The following is a 16,459-nucleotide window of genomic DNA, read 5'->3' as shown; positions in this document are numbered from 1 at the left end:
AGTTTTTGCAGATTGGGAATAGATGGGATAGTGTTGGAAATGTGAGAAGTCAAATGTATCTGCTTTGTAATCGCCGCAGACAAATTTTGTCTGGAAGAAGTTGTGATGTCGGTCTGGGCCAGATGGAAAAGACGAGAAAAGCAAATGATTCCATCTGAAAGAACTTCAGCTGTAAGTCACCATCTATAACTGTACTTTAACCTCTTGTATGTGCTGAGGACTGGATACCAGGATGGGGGACATATGTACCAGGATTGAGGACATTACGGCATAATGAAGAGGGGGAGGTAATTCATATGTCTTTATAGGATTTAGAATGCTGCAGGTGCCCATACATGTGACCAATGTCCGGAGGGGGGCCAGGTCCACATTTCGCACAAACCACTTAATGTCTTTGTGACTTCCTTCTGTAGTCTGACCGAACCACTTCTACAATTACTGATCATTATACAAAAATCACACAAAGATAACAATGTAAGCATTCATCCATCCTCCCTCATTCTCATCACTAACCCTACTCACATGATCTTCAAAATTTGTATTGGAATTCTGTGGTTATTTAAAAGTGGAGGGGGGGGGGGGGGGTGAAAACGTCAGAAGGAGTGATTCATCATAGAACATTCAAAAAATAACAACCTCCTGCACTTCTCAGTTTGCAATTAGGGGAATATAGGAAAGCTGGGTGGGTAGACACTGAGCAGTGATTGTTGTCAACCAAGCTTTACACAGGTTTTCTGCAGAATATTTCTGGTTTCTTGTGGGTTCTGTTTTTTCATGTAGCACTAAATAAACAACAATAATCTATCATTCTATACACACACACATACATACATACATACATACATATATATATATTATATATCTGTCTCTATATCTCAATCAAGCACTGCCTTAACTCTCTTGGGCATGGAGTACAGGAGCTGATGGATCCTCTTCCGTCCTTCATGCTGACATCACGGAGCTGGTGGAGGTTAGAGATCTTGCGATCCTTCACCCTCCGTTTGAGGAGGACTCCCAGATGCTCAATAGAGTTTAGGTCTGTAGACAAGCTTGGCCAGTCCAGCACCTTTACCCTCAGTTTCTTTAGCAAGGCAGTGGCCATCTTGGAGGTGAATTTGGGGTCGTTATGTTGGAATACTGCCCTGCGGCTCGGTTTCAAAAGGGAGTGGGATTATGCTCTGCTTCGGTACGTCACATGTTGGCATTCATGGTTCTCTCAATGAACTGTAGCTTCCCCACAGCAGGCAGCACTCACGCAGCCCCAAACCATGACACTCCTACCACCATGCTTGATTAAACAAGACACATTTGTCTTTGTACTCTTCACCTGGTTGCTGCCACTTACTTAAAAATATGAAATAAGTTTATCTGGGTCTCATCAGACCACAGGACATGGTTCCAGGAATTCATGTCTTTAGTCTGCTTGTCTTAAGCAAACTGTTTGTGGGCTTTCTTGTACATCATTTTCAGAAGAGGCTTCCTTCAGGGACAGCAGCCATGCAGACCAATTTGATGCAAAGTGCGGTGTATGATTTTAGCACCGACAGGCTGAACCCCGCTTTAACCTGTGTAGCAATGCTGGCAGCTCTCATACGTCTATTTAGAAACAACAAACTCTGGATATGACGCTGAGCATGTGCACTCATCTTCTTTGGTCGACCATGATGAGACCTGTACTGAGTGGAACCTGATTGTTAAACCACTGAATGGTCTTGCCCACCATGGTGCAGTTCTGTTTCAGGGTGAATGCAATCTTCTTATAGCCTAGGACATCTTTAAGTAGAGCAACATTTTTTTTTTTTTTTTTTCAGATTTTTAGAGAATCTTTTGCCATGAGGTGCCATGTTGAACGTCCAGTGACCAGTATTAGAGTGCGTGTGAGCCATAACACCAAATATAACACACCTGCTCCCCATTCACACCTGAGAGCTTGTAACATGGAGTCACATGACATCGGGGAGAGAACATGGATAATTGGACACTATTTGGCCATTGCACACTGACTATTTTACATTGTATCAAAGTGTCATATTTTCAGTGTTGTCCCATGAAAAGAGATACTAAAATATTTACAGAAATTGATGGGTGTACTCACTTTTGTAATATAGTATATATAGTGCACACACCCTAGCACATTAGTGGTAAATAGAATACGGTCTTAGACAGGCTTTAATCTCATAACTCATCTTTAAAGTTGAAAAATATCATTTCAGCAAGACGTTTCCTTCCTCTACTTTCGACACATTATCCACTCATGAAAACTAACCATACTAGTCTCTAATCGATCATCCTCTTGTCTATGTTATAGCATACAAACACCCTTATATTAAAAGTGGATCATTTTCTATATTTCACATTAAATTTTGACATTAGCGCATGGTGGCCTTGTCCTATCTATAGATTACATGATCCTGGTAGGTAGTCGTAAAAAAAAAATAATATAGAAAATAAAAAATATTATTATATATATATATATATATATATATATATATATATATATATATATATATATATATATATATATATATATATATATATATATATATATATATATATATATATATATATATATATATATATATATATATATATATATATATATATATATATATATATATATATATATATATATATATATATATATATATATATATATATATATATATATATATATATATGGTCTGTGCTCAGCGCCTCTGCCCCTGTAACCGCCGACACTTCTCCCTTGATTGACATGGCTGACATCTACGTTATTCATTCACTGTCTTTTAACTCTTGCACTTGAACAGACTGGGGAAAAAGGGTGGTCTTACCAGATGTTAAAAAGGCAGTGTGTAATAATGTACACTCACCTTATGGAGTTGTGAGGGTCAAAACCACCAGAGATAGCATATGGATAATGGCGGCTGCCGCAGCCCCACGTGGTTGAATCTTCAATGCTGGAGAGGAGAAGGGGTTAATGCTGCACTGTCGCCAAAAAGGATTAGTAAACCAACAATTATTTTCATTCTTTTTGGCGACAGCGCGGCATTAACCCCTTCTCCTCTCGAGCATTGAAAGCTCTTGCATTTGTGGAGGCGCTCAGTCTGTGGATGACGTAGGAGCCATTACAAACATGAATCAGAGAAGGATTGCAGGGACCGAGGAAGTCCCGAGCATGGATCAGTGACGCCCATCAGACCGAACTGCGCTGTATGCGAAGAAATGGATTATAAAAGGTATTTTCTTAGATATGCAGTGGAGCTGCGCACTGATGAACAGGTTGCAGAAGTGTTGTTCAAAAAGACTTAGAAAACTTGGTGACCGGTTCGCTTTAAGAATTAATTCACCCCACATTTTTATAGTTTATGGCCACACCATCGAATATTGGCTGCAGAGTTGGGAAAAAAACAAAAAATAAAAAGTTTCATTCTGTAGTTTCTCATCTCCACTGAGGCGATAGCCGCGTAGAAAAATTAAAATCTGTTTTGTTCCCAAACCAAAGGAGGTGATTGAGATTTGTCCTTGAGGACATGTGCATTGCCCAACCATAAGCAGGAGGAGTCACGCTTGGACCGGGTTTTTCTCTGTGAGATGCATGTATATGGCACACAGCACTTCTGTCTCCACTGATCACACTGCTGACACTGTGATTACAAGTGGAGGAGAACTGTGCGTAATTACAAACACCTATTGCAGCTTTCATTTCACACCACTGTCACTAACACCAGGGCTTGATGCCAGCTGACATTAACCCCATGTATCATTACCTGATTGTCACCACAGCAGGGCAATTGGGAAGAGTAGAGGCAAAGCGTCAGAATTAGTGCATCTAATGTGATGTGCCACTTGTGGGGCGGCTGTGGGCTGCTATTTTTAGGCTTATTTTTAGACCAATAATCATGGACCTGCAAAGCCTGATAATATCAGCTTGCAGTTGTCTGCTTTACCTTTGCTGGGTATTAAAAATAGGCTGGGGGGGGGGGGGGGGGTCTTCACATTTTTTTTTTTTCATTTATGTATTTAATCATAAAAAGCTGTCTAATAAGCTCCTTAAAGTGCAATTTCATTATATATGGGGGGGTTGTGCAAATTATATTATATGATCTAATCTGTATCTATATATCCATCTATTGGCTATCCATATACATTTATTAGTGTCCAGATACACTAAAAAAGATGCAATAAACGCATCAAAACCACATCTAAACGAATGTTTCTGGGACTGTGTTTTTCCTGCCAAGAGATGCAGAAACAGTGCAAAAATTACTGCATCCAAGTACTCTACGTGTGCACATAGGTCACTATAGGTCACGCCAAACCCCCCTAATCTCAGAGAAGAGAAGACAAGTGCCCGGCTGCAGGACCATCACTAGACACAGTGTGCCTGTTTAGTCCAAAGAGCTTAAAACATTAGCAAATTCACCAATTTGATTTTACAAGCCATGCAATAAAAAACACACGTCTGCAAAGTCTAAAAATGGAAACTTATCAATACTCCATGCTGCACACAATGGAATGGGGAAAAATGTACTCAGCTGCTGTTGACATTTTCCTTGGCATGTACATAAGAATAACTGCAAATCACCCACGGTACAATAGATTAATTATTACTCCAGACAGGGCCACTGTTCCCACATTATAGACAGCTTGGCAGAGCACCAAACTATGTAAATCCTTTCCCAGGCCAAAGCCCTGTGATCCAGATGCTCTGACGTCAAAAGGAAAATGCGGAAAAAAAAAAAAAAAAAAAAAATATAGCATAGTTAATCTCACATCTTGAAACAGGACTGCACTGGGATAAAATAGAGCTGAAATGGTTATTTTTAGGAAAGTTGTAACTTCTTTGGCAAAGCCCTAACTCTAGGCAGTGCTAATATGCTGTTTAAGCCTGTTTCACACATCAGTGAAAAACTCAGATGTTTTTTACTGACAAGTTAAAAACGCATGTTTCTCTCCGTGTACTGTGATTCACGGCACATGTGTGTTTTCCATGTGCTATCCATGATCAACGATAGCCCATGGAGATCAGGTATTCCAAACTCACCTGTCCTCGCTCCTGCTCTCCGTGGTGCTGAATATGCGGCTCTGCTGTGTTCGGCTACTGCTGTGTCACAGCTGCTGCTACTTCCGGGTCACAGTGCAGTGCATATTCATGAGAGTAATTAGCTGGCTTGGAAGCAGCAGGCAGGAGCGGTTGAACACAGCATCGCTGGAGAAGGGGAGTATAAAAAGCTTTTTATTGCAAAGATACTTTTTTTTTTCTGGTACGTGGTTCACGGATCACACCATTGTGTGGTCCGTGGAACATCAGTGATGCCAGAAAAAAATGTACTTGTTTCCATGTGGCGACATGGACACGCGTGTTCGCCACACGGAAACAAGTCAGAGGAAAAAAAAACAAAAAAAAAAAAAAAACACCCCGCACCTACAATGGACATGCTGCACATTATTTCCAGCAAATAAATAAACATGCACAGCACTTCAGAATTCTCATGCACTTTGCTGGTATAAGGATAGACATGCAGATGTGGGCTACAATCTGCATCAAATAGTACACTGTGCGTACACAGCCTTAAGTCATTTCCGTGTCCACATTTGTTTGCAGGTCAATGGTGTTGTTCTTACCTCCATTTTTGTTCCATTTGCAGCCCCCTAGCCCTTTTGATGTCCATTTTATGGCCCAGAAGTTTGGGTCCCCATTGACTTCTATGAGGTACGGTGTCAAGGTCGTGGACCAAACCTAACTTAACTAAGGTCCGTCCAAAACCAGCATACATCCACAGGTCCACTCACGTACACAGGACCATAAATTACATGTAAAATTTTGTTCCCCAGTATGTAACATATTTACACATTGTTATGGGAGTGGACCTAGTAAGAGTTATTTGAATTGCCAGTGGCATTTTATTTTTTCTTTAGTTCAAATATATAAAAGCCATAAAAAAAAAAATCTTTGGGTGGAGCAATTAAATGTTATAATATTTTAATTTTATTATCCTTGTAACTGGGGTTGGTGTATTAGCCTCAGTTACAGGGGAAATGCGACCTCCTGGCTGCATAGCAGAGCTGTCTGGGTGTCCTATGACTCAGCATCTCCTGCTCCCTCACTATACACAGCAATCAAATTACAGCTGTGAATGTAGGAGGAAGGGATGGCAGCGCTATTAAGCAGTGATGTGTTAGAAAATCCCCGTAGAGTAATAGTGGGACCGCCTGGATGTTTAAAGTCTATGGGCGGTACAGAATATATAAAATTTACCATTAGATTTGACTTTCAGGACTTAATTAAACTTGGGTTACTGCTGTAACGTTTATTTCTGGTTGTATTTTATTTTTTTTCGAAGTGGAAATAAGCAGTGTAGCCATAATGGTATCCTCAAAAGGAAAAAAGGTTAGAAATAGGGATGATAGAATACCTCAAATATTCGGCTTCGCGAATATTTTCCGAATAGGACGCCGCTATTCGACTATTCGTGAATATTCGATGCGCAATGTAAATCTATGGGAAACCCGAAGAACAACTATTCGGGCTTTGAATAGACTTACATTGGGCATCGAATATTCGCATAGCGGCGAGTTATTAGTCGAATATTCGCAAAGTCGAATATTTGAGGTATTCGATCATCCCAAGTTAGAAACCATCTCCCCCCAACCAATATTAATATGATTATGCACCTCTGTAAATTATAAAACAGTTGACCCCTCAACACCACAAAGCGCTGCTGCAGCGAGAGGTCACATTGTGATCTGGTGTCTGGTTATGCGATTAGGCCGTGACTGCGAGTTCCATCTTCTCAGCCTCACGCTGTATTTCCTATCTAGCCACACACGCCCTTGGCTGATTTAAAGGTTGTTTGCCCTGGTATACAGCCATTTAGCTGTCAATCAGCCAGAAGAGGGTGCTTCTAGGTAGGGGAATACAGCGCGAGGCTGAGAAGCTAGAAGTGCATCATCACTGCCCCAATGCACTTCCAGACAACTTGAAAGCGAGATTTTTCACTGCTGGAGTAACACACTAGGGTCATAATGGGGTGTATGCCTTTTATAACTGGCTTATCTTTTTAAGCATTACAAAATCAAAAGTACTGGTTTGGTCGAGCAAACGTTTCACAGGTTCCCTTTAAAATGAGAAAACCCATTCAATTCAGTTTCTTGGTAATAAGAGTATGTTCCATCAACAACCATCAGGATAATATAGATAAGATTTAAAGGGGTGGTCCAAAACTTACATTTATTTTAATCCTAAAGCTATTCAATAACCATTTATTTTTTATAATATACATTAATTTAAAAAAGTCCCCATCGCTCCATCACTACTTTTTACACTACTTCCTGTGTGATGACGCTTTGAGAATTCCAGAATATACCGGGATGGTCAAACCAGTCATCATCATGAGACGTCACTTGCAGGGGCGGCACTGGTCTCTGCACACTCGTTCATTCCTTACAATGCACACAGTGCGCGCTCTTGCTGGCTCGTCACTTATCAGAGGCGGCAATTGCGCACAGCGGCAATGCGCATGAAGTTGAAATTGACAACATGTGTATGCTCAGTAGAGAAGGGACTAACCCAGCCCCGCAAAATGACATCACTGGACCTAGTGAGAGGGTTGGGGGGAGGGGGCAAGATCACAGCCTCTGCCCTCTGATGACAACTAAATTGAGAATCCCTATTGCGTGATAGGATACTCAAGCTATGTGTCAAAACCCAGGAAGTAAATGGGGGTGGGGGGGACTAAAGCGGTTTGATAGCATAGTGAGGGAACAATAGGGACTGTTTAATTAAAGTGCATTAGAAAAAAAAATTACATTGTAGCATTAACTAGATAAACTAGCCTTAAAGAAGTTGTCCAGTTACCAAAACTGATTTTTTTTTTTTCTGATAAATCTTGCTAATATGTGCCCCTCAACACATCTATTATGTTTTTTCAGCAAAATTACCTTTCATTGTGCACTAGCAGCACATGCTCATTGCTGGCTCCAGCTCTGATGGGCTTAATCTCTCCTTTGACTTCCTGTGTTTAGTTCCTAAAAGTCCCAGAATTCTTTGTGGCTCTAGGGCGGTGTCTAGCTTATCTAACACACCCATTGTGTCTAATACACCCACTCTGCTCCCACCCAAACCCTCCTCCCTGCCTCTTCCCAGTGGATGTGCACTGAGATCAATTACACAGAGACAGCAGCAGCTCTACACAGCCAGGGGAAGAAAGTGTGTGTGCGCGCGTATATACAGTGTATGTGTGCGCGTATATACAGTGTGTGTCTATATACAGTGTGTGTGTGTGTATATATACAGTGTGTGAGTGAGTGTGTATGTGTGTGTGTGTATATGTCATACTCACCTGTCTGCAGGGTCCGGGTGCCATGCCTGCTTCCAGCCCCTGTCTCGGTCCCGCCGCTTCGGCTGTGTGCAGTCTCCCCGGTGCACGCACGAAGCTTGCAGGACCTGGCGGTGGATCACCTGATGCAGTCACCTGACGCATCAGCTGATCGATTCTCGTGGTGTCGCCGGCTTTTTCGCGCCCGGCTGGCTATCAGCTGATCCTGCCGTCAGGAGACTTCATCAGCTGATTACCGGCCGCTCCTGCAGTGATGGGCCAGGATCAGACTCTCATCCGATCGCTCCAGGAGCTGCCGGTAATCAGCACAGACGTGAGTATTTATTTATTTTTATTTTTGTTTTTGCACTGATGCATCAGCTGATTGTATAATCGTCTTTTATACAATCAGCTGATGTATGATGTGATTCACATCCTTTAACCTGACACATCATCTGATCGCTTTGCCTTCCAGCAAACCGATCAGATGATATTGGATCCGGATTGGACGGCGCGGGACCCTAACCCAGGATTACTGCGGAGGGGGGTTTATTTCAATAAAGATGGAGTCACTAATTGTGTTTTATTTCTAATAAAAATATTTTTCTGTGTGTTGTGTTTTTTTTTTTATCTTTATCATTACTAGAAATTCATGGTGGCCATGTCTAATATTGGCGTGACACCATGAATTTCGGGCTTAGGGCTAGCTGATAATATACAGCTAGCCCTAACTCCATTATTACCCGGCTAGCCACCCGGCATCAGGGCAGCTGGAAGAGTTGGATACAGCGCCAGAATATGGCGCTTCTATGAAAGCGCCATTTTCTGGGGTGGCTGCGGACTGCAATTCGCAGTGGGGGTGCCCAGAAAGCTTGGGCACCCTTCACTGTGGATTCCAATCCCCAGCTGCCTAGTTGTACCCGGCTGGACACCAAAATTAGGCGAAGCTCACGTCATTTTTTTTTTTTAATTATTTCATGAAATTCATGAAATAATTAAAAAAAAAAAAAAAAAAAGGGCTTCTCTATATTTTTTGTTCCCAGCCCGGTACAAATAGGCAGCTGGGGGTTGGGGGCAGCCCGTACCTGCCTGCTGTACCCGGCTAGCATACAAAAATATGGCGAAGCCCATGTCATTTTTTTTTTTCTTTTTGGGTAAAAAACTGCATACAGTCCTGGATGGAGGATGCGGAGCCTTGTAGTTCTGCAGCTTCTGTCTGCTCTCCTGCATACACTAGTGAATGGAGGATGCTGAGCCTTGTAGTCCTGCAGCTGCTGTCTGCTCTCCTGCATACACTAGTGAATGGAGGAGAGCAGACAGCAGCTGCAGAACTACAAGGCTCAGCATCCTCCATTCACTAGTGTAAGCAGGAGGGAAGACAGCAGCTGCAGAACTACAAGGCTCAGCATACTCCATCCCGGACTGTATGCAGTTTTTTGCCAAAAAAGAAAAAAAAAATGACGTGGGCTTCGCCATATTTTTGTATGCTAGCCGGGTACAGCAGGCAGGTACGGGCTGCCCCCAACCCCCAGCTGCCTATTTGTACCCGGCTGGGAACCAAAAATATAGAGAAGCCCTTTTTTTTTTTTTTTAATTATTTCATGAATTTCATGAAATAATTAAAAAAAAAAAAATGACGTGAGCTTCGCCTAATTTTGGTGTCCAGCCGGGTACAACTAGGCAGCTGGGGATTGGAATCCACAGTGAAGGGTGCCCAAGCTTTCTGGGCACCCCCACTGCGAATTGCAGTCCGCAGCCACCCCAGAAAATGGCGCTTTCATAGAAGCGCCATCTTCTGGTGCTGTATCCAACTCTTCCAGCTGCCCTGATGCCGGGTAATAATGGAGTTAGGGCTAGCTGTATATTATCAGCTAGCCCTAAGCCCGAAATTCATGGTGTCACGCCAATATTAGACATGGCCACCATGAATTTCTAGTAATGATAAAAAAAAAAAAAAAAAACACAACACACAGAAAAATATTTTTATTAGAAATAAAACACAACACAATTAGTGACTCCATCTTTATTGAAATAAACCCCCCTCCGCAGTAATCCTGGGTTAGGGTCCCGCGCCGTCCAATCCGGATCCAATATCATCTGATCGGTTTTCTGGAAGGCAAAGCGATCAGATGATGTGTCAGGTTAAACTACGTGAATCACATGACACATCAGCTGATTGTATAATCGGCTTTTATACAATCAGCTGATGCATCAGTCGAAAAAAAAAAAATAAATAAATACATACTCACTTATGTGCTGATTACCGGCAGCTCCTGCAGCGATCGATTGGACAGGAGTATGATCCTGTCCCATCGCTGCAGGAGCTGCCGGTAATCAGCTGATGAAGTCCCCTGACGGCAGGAGCAGCTGATAGCCGGCCGGGCGCAAAAAAGCCGGCGACACCGCGAGAATCGATGAGCTGATCCACCGCCAGGTCCTGCAAGCTTCGTACGTGCCCCGGGGAGACTGCACACAGCCAGAGCGGCGGTACCGAGACAGGGGCTGGGAGCGGACATGGCACCGTGACCCTGCAGACAGGTGAGTATGACATTTTTTTTTTCTACTGTTCACTTTGGTTTTCGCCGCTGCCTCCACCTCCCGCCCAGACATGGCGCCGCACGGAGCTGACATGGCACCGGGCGGGTTGTGGACGCAGCGGTGACGGTACCGGGAGGATTCATGCTTCTGTGTTTACCAACAGAAGGAATCCTCTTCCTGTACACGTCACTGTAGTACCCACCCCTTGTGTTTATAGCTGCGTTTTTAGTCATAGAAACGCAGCTATATGCGTTTTTCATTGCGTTGTTGAACATCTCATTGAACTCAATGGGTGAAAAACGCAGTGAAAAACGCAGAAATAATTGACATGCTGCATTTTTGTGGTCAACACAAAAACGCAGCTACAAAAAAACGCTGTCTGCGGACAGCACTTCTGAAATCCCATAGACATTGCTGGGGAAGCAATGTCACTGCGTTTTCAGCACAAAAATGTGGTAACAAACGCCGCAAAAAACGCAGCAAAAACGCCTAGTGCGCACAATGGCATAGACTTTACTCGGGAAGCAAAGTCATGCAGTTTTCTGAGTAAAAACGCACCAGAAAAACGTGCAAAAACGCCACGAAAAACGCACTGTGTGAACTTACCCTTAGTTGGTGACATGCAGCATCGCAGGTGACAGAGCAGAGCAAGTTGGTGACATGCTCTGCTCTGACACATAGTGTGCTGCATGTCACTGTATCCACTCTGGGACTTGTTGTGCAGGTGACCGGATGCTACATGTCACTGTCTCCACTCTGGGACTTGTCGTGCAGGTGACCGGATGCTACATGTCACTAACTGTCTCCACTGTGGTACTTGTTCTGCAAGTGAGAGTGTATACAGTTGGTACTATGCAGCAGAAATCAGAGTGGATATAGTTAGTGACAAGTAGCATCCGGTCACCTGCACAAGTCCCAGAGTGGATACAGTTAGTGACATGTAGCATCCGGTCACCTGCACAACAAGTCCCAGAATGGAGACAGTGACATGCAGCACACTATGTGTCAGAGCAGAGCATGTCACTGTCTCCACTCTGGGACTTGTTGTGCAGGTGACAGAGTGGAGCAGATTGGTCCCATGCAGCGTCCGGTCACCTGTGCTGCTGGTGGGAGTATATGATCACACTGCCGACACCGCCCGCTCTCCTGACAGCTGAGCACAGCGGGCGGGTGGACAGTGTGATCACATACTTGCGTGACAGGGGGGATTTCAGTGGAGGAAACCCCCCCTGTACTCCACACTGGAGCCCATACCTCCCACAGCTGAATGCTGGTAAGCGCGCGCTCTGCCTTAACCGCTCCACCCTGGCGTCCTCCGGATCCTCCCCTCGATGCTGGGCTGTGACGTCAGGTAGTCACCGCCCACAGCCCAGTCAATCACTGTGAGTGGCGCCAGCATCCTCTGACGTACCCGTCTTGTTTGAGAGCCCGGAAATGCTGGGACGTCAGAGGATGCCGGCGGCCACAGCTCCAGGGGGTCATGTGACTGGCACTGAGCGTGCAGGATAGCGCCGCTCAGTGCCAGAAATGGAAACAGAAGCCAATGCAGAAGCTGCAGACAATGGTAAGTGGCAATCATTGGGGAAAAAAAAAAAAAATGGGTGAACCACCCCTTTAAAATAAAATTTCAGTTCTCGACCACCCTTCTAAGTATAATCTACCAAAATGCATCCATGAAATGAAAGAAAACAATCTGTAATTGCTTCTGGTGGCACAGATCCTATGCAGATCAAGCAACCAGCGACTTTTTGATGAAAATGACCTACAATAGAAGGAGCCAGATGAGGAATGCTCAAACAGTTAAATCTTCCCAGAAACGAGTGGTGGCATTAGAATAAGGGGTAACCATAGTTTTAGCTGTAAATATCCCTCAGGAACTAATTTGTACTTTTTCCCATTTTTTTGGGTTACATCATAATGAAAAAAATCCATTATACAGCTTTTCATGGTGGTGACGTGTGAAATCGGGAAGTCTCCAAACCAGTCACTGGCCTGTACAAGTGAGTAGAAGCTTGTGACAGAAATATTAACAATTAACCAATAGCTACTGATGTGCTAATATACAGGTCATATTTTGGAAGAATACCTTCTGTCATATTGCTTGTCTGCTTGTCTTTAACAAAATACAGAGTTTGTTAAAAAGCTTAAAAACAAAGATAAATGCAAACTCGTAGAAGACATTTTAGGACATCATTCAGGTCAACACATTGTGCACTAAAAAGTGCGTGAGACAAATGGGCCTCCCATCAGCAGGAACGTCGAAAATATACAGGATGATCAAATAAGAGCTCAAAGAGGATATTTCACTTAAAGCCCCAAACACAAGAGAAAAGTTGTCCATACCAGTCAATTTCTACTAGCCAACCACTTTATGACTTCATGGGGGTCTCTATACTCTCCTCTCTCAGATGAGGTCAGTGGAAGCAGGATCAGGTTTGATGAATGTTAACACCCAATCCTTTTGTTCTCCCAGGAGACAAGACACTTGTAGAAGAGTCCAGGAGAAACGACTGAAATTTGCCAAACTGAGCATTCATCTGAAAGAATGGGGAGGGGGGCATTTATGTGCAGGAGGAATAACTTTAGTAGTAAGCTGTCCATATGCTTTAGGCTATGTGCGCACTGGGAAAAGGAAATTTCTTGTGAAAATTCCACAGGCTCTCAAAGATTTCCTCACCTGCGGAACAAATCCGCACCAAATTCCACACCAAAATCCGCATGCGGATTGTTGCGTTTTGGTGCGGATTTGGTGCGGATTTCTTGCGTTTTTTCCGAAGGCTGTTCCCTGCGGGATTTTTCAATGAAATTAGTGAAATCCCGCAGCTACCTGCGGAAAAGAATTGACATGCACTTGTTTTTGCTGCGGGATTTCCGCAGAAAAACATGCAGCTGTCAAATTCTGCCTAGTGCGCACAGGATTTTTTTTCTCCATAGGATTTGCTGGTGATTCACTGCAGAGATGTTATGAACATTTTCTGCAGCGAAACATGCAGCAAATCCGCGGAAAATCCGCGGCAAAATCCGGTAAGTGCGCACATAGCCTTAGACTGGTTTACGAAGTCAGTCATGCTCAAATCACAATACCCAGTCCACAGAGCCTTCTGACTTGAGCTGACTGCCTCGTATATGCCTATGAAACAGTTAACCAGGTCAGAAGAGCAGGCGGTCAGGCTGGGTGTTGCATCTCCATTACAATTTGGGTGCTACGGAAATGTGACACTGGCATTAGATATCAAATTTTTATCAAAATGGCCTTGAATAGCCATTGTCCATTCAGCTCCACCCTCCATATACAAGAACATGCAAACTAGGGAAAGGGATTTTAGGCTTCTTCCAGACTCCTTCCCATGTGGAACACAGGTTTGGGCACTTTCAAAACTGAAATTCCTGATATTTTTGTACCTATTATCTGGCATTGAGGAACAGTTAGAACTATCCCCTTCACAGCTAAAAGACAAATCTGGAAGAATTTTTTATAATATGTTTAGTAAGGTATTTCATTGGATAACAATTTCATAACCCTTAAAAATAGGCCAAAAAAAAGGTTTACTGGGTGGAGGCCCTGTGAGCAGCATTGCATGGCACGAATGTTTATCTGTACTTTAAAACTGCGCAATTTGTCAAAATATCCCCCTCAACACTTTACTATTCAGACGAGTCTGTAGTTCCTCCACTTCTACATGTCACATAAAATAGGGGCAAATCACCAGATCATGGAGTTTTTTGGCAGGAGATTGCGGACTACTTGTGGCCAGGTAGGAGAGCTGGAAGGTGTGTAGTAGGAGAGGAGGCAGCGACACGTCTATTCATGTGACAGGAGCAGAGTCATGAAATTAGCCCAGATACAAACATTGTGATTTAAACAGATAAAGATACAAATAGACACAAGATAAGAGACTGGTTGTTAACGGATTTCAACTGTCCATAGTGATCACATGTGACAAAAATTATTTCGCAGTCTTTAAATCACTACCAATTTGTATATTCTGCCTCAAAATGGCAGTCTAACGTTACTAAGTGAATACACACTTTGATCGCAGACAATCCTTTAACCATTTGACAGGCCCAGATCTCCAACAGTAAACAGAACTCTAGAATTACATGAAATACTCTTATTTATCGGCGTGGAAGACCTTAAAGGGAATTCCCATCTCCAAGACGCTATCTCAATATATAGTAGGTGTAATAATAATAAAAAATAATAGCAAATACCTCCAATTAGAAATTAATATAAATTCTCCTGATATCACCATATCACTTACCTCATGTGCAGGGCATAGCAGCTTAGGTATCCATGGTTATGACCACAAGAAACTGTCAATATGAGTGGACATAACCATGGATACCCAAGCTACAATGCCCTGCACATGAGGTAAGTGACATAACTAAATCAGAACTATACTACATTTCTAATTGAAGGTATTTGCTAATCTATTTACACCTACTATATATTGGTATTGGTTCTTAGAGATGGGAATAACCCTTTAATAACTACACTAAAGTCGCTATGGAAGGTTGCTTCTATGAGAGCTTTACTACAAAGTATGACGTGGTCTTTTTTAATGATCTCATATGATGTAACCATGTCCACCCATTTTTTACATTACTATAGTGTTTCCATAAATTATTGAAAAGAAAAGCGAAACAAGTACATCAAGTGGAAGGTCTATTATAAATTAGGCCCCTGTGTGTCCAGGAACTATTTTTTTTAATTAAAAGAAGAGCTGGTTAAAAAGACCAATATGGGATGATTATATTTGACAAAAGAAAGACTTATTATAAAAGTATGGCATTGAAATTTAAAAGGGGCTTTCCCAAGAAGAAAGTTTACTTTAATCAATAGACCTTGGAATAAAAGTTCCACAATTGTATGCATTAATAAAAAAAAAAAAAATAACCATTCCTGTGCTGAGATAATCCTATACGTCCCTGCTATGTACTGTGTAATGGCCGTATATGACCGTACAGGAACATGGTCTGATCATAACTCCTGGGTCGGGGAAGAAGTAAAATAGAGTATATAGACATTACAGCACAAGACATCAAATAATTATCTTTCTTTGAGGTAAAACATTTTTAAAAAATAGGCAGGGAAATGTTTTACCTCACAAAAAGAATCAGCTATGGTCCCGTGCGGTGTTGTCTTTCTATACCCTTGTGTCCTCCCAACACTGGAGCCGTGGTATTATTCCAAGGTCTTTTGATTAAAATTAACTTTGTGGGAAAACTCCTTTAAGAGACAACCCCAGAATCTAACTCCAGCACGCTACTTTATTTTATGACTATAGTGAATAACCAGGTCACAAGGATGTTTGTGAGAAAAGCTTATAAGCACAGCATGATTACTGTAGAGGTTCAGAGAAGAAATGTACAAAGTAGAATGGTGCCATACCTTCCTGGAAGGAATTACTTGTATTTCTGCCTTGAAGATCCAATCCACGGAGCTGCTCACAAGTCCTTATACAAGTCATACATCAGCAACCAAAAATGTGAACTCTGTGCGGCTGGTAAAAGAAGAAAAAAAAAAAAGGGAAAAGCGCATCATATAAAGAGCCTGTGATGGCAGCGTGTGCAGGAAGTGCTGGCCGCTCACAATGGCAGGCTCATTGCAGAGGCCACCT

At 42.6% G+C, this 16,459-nt stretch overlaps 1 protein-coding gene across 4 annotated transcripts in view; it reads right to left on the bottom strand.

Moving 5' to 3' along the window:
- Positions 1–16,459, bottom strand: part of RAB27A (RAB27A, member RAS oncogene family) — a 125,442-nt gene that overhangs the window by 53,208 nt on the left and 55,775 nt on the right. For 2 of the 4 annotated variants that reach the window (XM_075345761.1, XM_075345766.1), the window contains exon 2: positions 16,231–16,342. The exons of the other annotated variants lie outside the window; for them this stretch is intronic. The gene's annotated coding sequence lies outside the window, so the exon portion shown is untranslated. The remainder of the gene's footprint in view (positions 1–16,230; positions 16,343–16,459) is intronic. 4 annotated transcript variants of the gene reach the window in all.

Source organism: Anomaloglossus baeobatrachus, chromosome 4 (genome assembly GCF_048569485.1).
Source record: "Anomaloglossus baeobatrachus isolate aAnoBae1 chromosome 4, aAnoBae1.hap1, whole genome shotgun sequence".
Taxonomy (NCBI): domain Eukaryota; kingdom Metazoa; phylum Chordata; class Amphibia; order Anura; family Aromobatidae; genus Anomaloglossus; species Anomaloglossus baeobatrachus.
The sequence above is the reverse complement of the archived record's forward strand: the minus strand, read 5'-3'. Positions and strand labels throughout refer to the sequence as shown.